We start from the raw sequence: 7,997 nt of genomic DNA, 5'->3' as shown, positions 1-7,997 counted from the left end.
CGTGAACCTCTGGAAGTTATCTGTCAATATATGATTGTAGCCGTTTCGGTATCACCTTGAGTAAAACTTTACTCGCATGGGATATCAGAGAGATTGTCCGATGATTTCCACATTCCATTGGGTCAACTCTCTTTGGAATGGGCACAAATATGGATTTCTTCCAATTACTTGGCCAGAGAGTTGTATTCCAAATTTCTTGGCAGAGGTGAGTGAGTGCCTCTTGTGCCGCCTCACTTTCTTGATAGGTTTTAATTTGTATTCCATCAATTATTGGTACCTTGTTCTTTGCCAATTCCTTCAATGCACCATGGACTTCCTCCTTCAGTATCATTGGCTCTTGATCATATGCTACCTTTTAAAACGGTTGAACATTAACCATTTCCTTTTGTTCCAGTGACTCTGTGTATTCCTTCCATCTTCTTTTGATGCTTTCTGCATCATTCAATAATGTACCTAGTGAATCTTTCAGTAACAAAAGTCGAGGCTTGAATTTTTTCTTCAGTTCCCCCAGCTTGAGAAATGCTGAGCGTGTTCTTTCTTTTCGGTTTTCTGAGTCCATATCTTTACATTTTGTTGTAATATTTGGCTTTATCTTCTTGAGCTGATCCTTGAAATTTTCTGTTCAGTTCTTGTACGTCCTCATTTCTTCCATTTGTTTTAGCATCTTTATGCTGGAGAGCAAGTTTCAGCGTCTCTTCTGACATCCATTTTGACCTTTTCTTTCTTTCTTGTCTTCTTAATGACTTTTGCCTTCTTCATGTATGCTGTTCTTGAGTAAAGTTTTAGGAACCTTCATTTGCTGATGAGGTACAACTCAGAATGAACTGCAAACATTCGTTAATAAATAGAACATGGGATGTATGAAGTATGAACCTAGGAAAATTGGAAGTTGTCAAAAATTAAATGGAACGCATAACCATCAATATTCTAGGCATTACTGAGCTAAAATGGACTGGTATTTGCCATTTTGAATTAGATAATCATATGGTTTACCATGTCAGGAACAATAAGTTCAAGAGGACAAGCACAGCACTCATCATCAAAAAGAACATTTCAAAATCTATCTTGAAGTACTCTCTATGATACTATTCACCTACAAGGAAGACCAGTCAATACCATGATTATTCTGATTTACACACCAAACACTAAAGTCAGTGATGGCAAAGGTGGGTTAATGCACTACGCTGCAAGGTCATTTGAACTGCAAGGTCAGTGGTTCAAGCTCACCAGCTGCTCCTCAGAAACCCTATATAGGGTCACTATGAGTCAGAACAGATTCAACGGCACTTAACAACAACACAAAGAACTTCTTCAGTGTAAAACTGATCAAAGATGTAATCAAGATGTATTGATAATTACATCTTGTGATTGCAATGCAACATTGGAAACTTTTAAAAAGAAAGATCAATAGTTTGAAAATATGGCCTTGGCATTAAAATTACACTGGAGATCGCATGATAAAATTTTGCAAGAACAATGATTTATTCATTGCAAATATCTTTTTTTAACAACATAAAAGGTGATTATATACATGGACCCCACCAACAGAATACAGAGAAATCAAACTGACTATGTGTGTGGAAAGAGACTGGAAATGTTCAATATCATTAGCCAAAGCATGATCAGGTGCTGACTGTGGAACAGTCCACCAATTGCTCATATGCAAATTCATGCTAAAACTAAAGAAAATTGAAACAATCCATGAGAGCCAAAATATGACCTTGAACATATCATACCGGAATTTGAAGACAGTCTCAAGAATAGTTAGTGCAATAGACACTAAGTACCGAAGAAAAGAAATGTAGGATGTCATCAAGAACATCATATAGGAAGAAAGCAAAAGTAATTTAAAATATAGGAAAGAAAGGAAAGACCAAAATGGATGTCAGAAGAGACTCTGAATCTTGCTCTCCAGAGTAGAGATGCTAAAGTTAATGAAAGAAATGAGGAAGTGAAAGAGCTGAGCAGAAATTTTCAAAGGGCAGCTCGAGAAGACGATGTAAAGTATTATAATAAATTGGGTAAAGACCTGGAGTTATTTCTTGAGCTAAACACCTTCAGCATTTCTCAAGATGAAAGAACTGAAAGAAAAATTGAGCCTAGATTTACAATATTGAAGGACTCCATGGACAAAATAGTGAATGACGCAGAAAGCATCAAAAGAAGATGGAAGGCATATACAGAGTTGTTGTTGTTGTTAAGTACCGTCAAGTCAATTCCGACCCATAGCAACCCTGTATAGGGTTTCCAAGGAGCAGCTGGTGAGCATGAACCACCGTCCTTGCAGTTCAAATGACTTTGCAGTCTGACGCATTAGACCACAGAGCCACACCAGTTACTGTACCAAAAAGAAATGGTCAATGTTCAACCATTTCAAGAGATACCATATGACCAAGAACTGATGGTACTGAGGGAAGAAGTCCAAACTGCACTGAATGCATTGTCAAAAAATCAAGGCTGAAGGAACTGATGGAATTAATATTGAAATCTTTCAACAAACTGATGCAGCACTGGAGACGCTCACTTGTCTATACCAAGACATTTGGAAGATAGCTCCCTGGCTAACCGATTAGAAGAGATCCTATTTGTGCCCATTCCAAAGAGAGGTGACCCAACAGATTGCAGAAATCATCTAACAATATCATTAATGTTATGTGCAAGTAAAATTTTACAGAAGATAATTCAAAAACAGTTGCAACAATGCATCTACAAGGAACTACTAGAAACCCAAGCCGGATTCGGAAGAGTATGTGGAACTAGCGATGTCACTGCTGACATCAGATGGATCTTGACTGAAAGCTGAGAATACCAGAAAGATGTTTACTTGTGCTTTATTAACTCTGCAAAGACTTTCGACTGTGTAGATCATGACAAACTATGGATAACGTTTCAAAGAATGGGATTCAGAACAATTGATTTTGCTCATGGGGAACCTGTACATAGGCCAAGAGGCAATGTTTCTATCAAAACTAGAAAATTCTGGATGGTTTAAAATCATACAAGGTGTGCTCCAGGACTGGGATTTATTCTTTCACTAAATTTATTCAATCTGTATGCTGAGCAAATAATCCAAGAAACTGGATTATATGAAGAATGTGGTATCAGTATTGGAGGAAGACTCATTAATAACCTGCAATATGCAGATGTTTGCTTACTGAAAGTGAAGAGGACTTAAAATCCTTACTGATGACGATCAAATTCTATAGCCTTCAGTATGGATTGCACCTCACTACAGAGAAAACAAAAATCCTCACAACTGGGCAAAAAAAAATCACATCATAATTACTGAAAAAAAGGTTGAAGCTATCAGACTTCATTTTACTTCACAATCAGCATTCATGCAAACAGCAGACAAAAGATCAAATGATGTATTGCATTAGGTAAATCTGCTTCACAAGACTTCTTTAAAGCACTCAAGAGCAAATATACCAGTTTGAGGACTAAGGAGCACTTGACACAAGCCATTGTATTTTCAATTGCTTCATATGCATGTAAAAGTTGAACAATGAAAAAGGAAAACTTGATGCAACTGAATTGTAGTGTTGGTGAAGAATATTGAAAGTTCCATGATCTGCCAGAAGAACAACAAATCTGTATTGGAAGAAGTACACTCAGAATGCCCTTTAGAAGCCAGGATGGTGAGACTTTATCTCTCATACTTCGAACATGTTATCAGGAGGGACCAGTTCCTATGAAGGACATTATGCTTGGTAAAGTGGAGGTTCATTGAAAAAGAGAAAGACCCCCAGTGAAATGGATTGGGACAGTGACAGCAGCAATGGGCTTAAGCATAGCAATTGTGAGGATGGTGTAGGACCAGAGTTTCATTCTGTTGTGCATAGAATTGCTACAAGTCAGAACCTACTCGACAACACCTAACAACAACAGCAACATCATACAATTACCCAGAGCCATGCTTCTATCCAATATGTGGTTTATTGGTATTGATAGTTTGCATATTAATATTGCCACCTGTGGTGCTGTGGGTTAATGCATGGGACTGCAAAGCCTGTTTGAACCACAAGGTCAATGGTTCAAGCTCACCAGCTGCTCCTCGGAATTCCTATTCAGGGTCTTTATAAGTTAGGACCGATTCAACTCAATGGCACTTAATAACAACAACAACAACATTGTAGGTTAGCAGCTCCCTCATTCTTTTTACTAGCAGAGGCAGAGTTATCAGTACCTCAAAAATTAGTCAGACTTGAGAACCAATTTATAAAACTCATTCTTAAGATTTTGTTTCTCGGTACCAAATAGCTTGGGCTGGACTCTCTAGAGAAACAAAACCAGTGAAACTTCTAAATGTGGCGAAGACCCAAGTCTGGGCCAGATGAACCAAGATGAGCAGATCAGATAGCAAGCAGGCAGGCAGGCAGATTCAGCAGTACGAAAGCAGGTTGCTGATGACTCCCAGGATGCAGCTAATAGAGAAGGCCAGTGGCCACTGGTTCAAATCTAAAGAACCAGAGGTCTGAGAACAAGCCAGGTGCAAGATCCAGACCCAGCAGAGAACAAGCAAGCCTTGCCTGCATATCCAGCATACAGGAAGCAGGTCACACCCCTAAGGACATTTCCCTTCAATTGATTGGCTGCTCAAAGCAAACCTCATCATAGAGCTGATCACATTATATTAGATCTCGTCATGGGGATAACTACATCTCAACTGTCAAATCACTGAGTATTCTGGCCCAGTCAAGTTGAAACGAAACCTTAACTATCACAGTTGCTATGAGTCAGAATCAACTGGATGGCACTTAGCAACAACGATGCCAGAATCACTCAGCCTGTGTCTCCCGTGTCCTTGGTGATATTAAAAGAGCACAGGCCTTTCGTTCTGTAGAATGACCCTCACCTGGGTCAGTCAGGCACTCTTTCCTCAGGACAAGACTCAGACTATGCGCTCTTGGCCAGAACAACTCAGAAACATTTTAGAGTGCATCCTCTCTGAGGCACACTAGGTCGGCCTGTCCACCTATAGTCCACCTTGACCACCTGTCAGATTTCTTCACTATAAAGTTGGTTATTGGTTTTTTCCCTTTGTAACTGATATGCATTTCCTGAGTGGTACCCTGAGATTAGGCTTTGTTTTCTAATCACCAAACACCTGACCTTTATCCTCGAGCTCATGTTTCATCTTCTGCAGAGGTTTCCTATTAAACTGTTCTAACCACGTCTGACCTGCCACACATTCTAACTAAATATTTGTAACTGAGGATTTAAGCATATGTTGATGCCAACCCATCTTAACCTCTCAGAACCTCAGCTTTCAGATCTGTAAAATGGGGACTAGTTAAGTCCAAGGACGCCCTGGGTGGTGCACACCATCAATGCACTTTGCTGCTAACTGAAAGGTTGGAGGTTCAAGTTCATCCAGAGTCACCTTGCAAGAAAGGAAGGCGAAGTGATCCACTTCCAAAAAAATCCACCATTGAAAATCTTACGTAGCACAGTTCCATTCTGATATACATGAGGTCATGGTAAGTCAGAGTCTGCTCCCCAGCAACTGGTATTAAGTTCAAAGCTTCCATTCAGTGCAGATCTAGCACGGTTTTATGAGGGAATTTTGCCTAGAAGTCCCTGTGTCTGCACTTTAATTGACTTTTTGGTAATTAAAGTGAAGTGATCCTTGACTTTATTAGTGATGCAGGTAGCTTGGGGAAGATGTGGTTCCTTGAGTCCTTCAGATACAGCTAGGTGTAAGGAAAGAAACCAGAGCCTTCTCTGCTGACTGGCCATGGGACTGCTCACCTCCCAGTGCCTCAGATGTGGAGCTTCCCTGTTTTATTATGCCAAGTTGTTGGGGAAAATATTTGTATGTGGCTATTTGCAGTTCATGAAGTCCATGAAAATTATAATTCCACTGCAAGAAGAGAGATTTCCCTTCCTTTGTCTTTTGGTAGATTAAAACACAGACATACATACAGAGACAAAGTAGATTGTTGTTGTTAAGTGCCGTCTAGTCGGTTCCGACCCATAGCGACCCTGTATAGGGTTTCTAAGGAGAAGCTGGTGAGCTTAAACCACGGACCTTGCAGTTCAAATGGCTTTGCAGTCTGGCGCATTAACCCACAGCGCCACACCAGGACTCCAAAGTAGATTAGAGCTGGCTTATAGCTGAAAGGGTATGGGGCCCAGGGGAGTGATGGTATGAGAGGTAAAGGGTACAGGTTTTCTTCTTAAAGTGATGAAAATGTTCTACAACTGAATGTAGTGATGACTGTATATACAAGGGTCAGTCAAAAAGTATTGCTACTAGGGACCCAGTCGTGTTTGAACATGTCTCTGCTGTCAGTGAATAGCTACAGATAAGCTTTCTCAGTGATAGTATGTTTATAAATTTCCTTAAGGTGTCTTCAAAGAAAAAAAAAAAAGTCCAATCAAAACAGTGGTTTCTGAGGGGCTCTACTGGGCAGGTTACATTCAGCAGAGAGCTCAGTTCAGAAGGTTATGGTGATTATTTATTTTGGAATTCCAAAGGGATAGTCTTGACAGCTTTTCTCAAAGAACAGAATTTCTAAGAAAGTAGAAAACTGCATTGGTGAGGAAAAGGACAGGAAATTTGTGCTGAGGAATGATTTTCCCATCACGACGATGTATCTGCTCCTTCTTCAAGAGTAGCAAGGGCTGTCCTGTGGGAATTTCATTGAGAAACCTTATGTCATCCACCTACAGCTATATAGGGTTGCTATGAGTCAGAGTCAATTCTGATCTGGCCCCTTCAGACTTCTTTTTGTTCCCCAAACTCAAAGAACTCTGAAAAGGAACTGGGTTTGAATCCCTCAACAGTGCCAAAACTGCTGTTTTGATGTGGTATAAATGAGAATGCAGAATTCTTTCGGGGAGCTGGTGAGCTTGAACCACTGACCTTGTGGTTCAAACTGACTTTGCAGTCCAACGCATTTACCCACAGCACCACAGCAGGAAAATGGAAATACCACCTTTAGAAGTGTAAGAGTTAAGGGCAATAGAGATAAATATTGCTATATACACAGTGCTGTAATCAACTATCAACACTCATGGAAACAGCGGTCAAGAAATCAAATGATGTATTGCATTAGGCAAATCTGCTGCACAGGAACTTTTTAAAGTGTTGAAGAGCAAAGATGTCAGCTTGAGGACTAACATGCGACTGACCCAAGCCATGGTATTTTCAATAACCTCATATGCAGGTGAAAGCTGGACAGTGAATAAGGAAGACCGTAGAAGAATTGATGTTTTTGAGTTATGGTGTTGGAGGAGAATATTGAAAGTGTCATGAGCTGCCAAAAGAACCAATAGATCCCTTTTGGAAGAAGTGCAGCCAGAGTGCTCCTTGGAGGCCAAGATGGCCAAACATCATCTCTCATGCTTTGGACATATTATCAGGAGGGATCAGTCACTGGAGAAGGATATCATATTTGGTAGGGTGGAGGGTCAGAGGAAAACCCCCAATGAGATGGATTGGCCAAGTGGCAGCATCAATGGACTCAAGTGTGGCAACAGTAGTGAGGTTGGCCCAGGATCAGGTAGTGTTTAATTCTGCTGTGGATAAGGTCATTATGAGTTGGTACTGACTCGATGGCACCGAACAACAACAAACTTACTTTGGAGGCCAGGAGCCCTAGTGTGGTGATGTGAGATAATGCACTGGACTGCAAGGTCAATTTGAACCACAAGGTTGGTGGTTCAAACTCAACAACTGCTACTCAGAAACCTTATGCAGAATCACTATGAGTCTGAAAATGTCTCGAAGGCAGTTAACAACACCACCACTTTGGAGTCCAGGTATGGCAATGCAGGATAAACACTGGACTGTTAGCCACAAGGTCGACAGTTCAAAGCCACCAGCCACTCTTTGGAAACCCTATACAGGGTTGCTATGAGTCAGAACCAATTCAACAGCACATAACAACCACCAGCAGCAACAGCACTACTACAGGTAGATGCATGGATAGCAACAGCACTACTACAGGTAGATGCATGGATAGCAACAGCACTACTACAGGTAGATGCAT

Source organism: Chrysochloris asiatica, unplaced genomic scaffold (assembly GCF_000296735.1).
Source record: "Chrysochloris asiatica unplaced genomic scaffold, ChrAsi1.0 scaffold00060, whole genome shotgun sequence".
Classification (NCBI taxonomy): Eukaryota; Metazoa; Chordata; class Mammalia; order Afrosoricida; family Chrysochloridae; genus Chrysochloris; species Chrysochloris asiatica.
Note: the sequence above shows the minus strand (reverse complement) of the source record.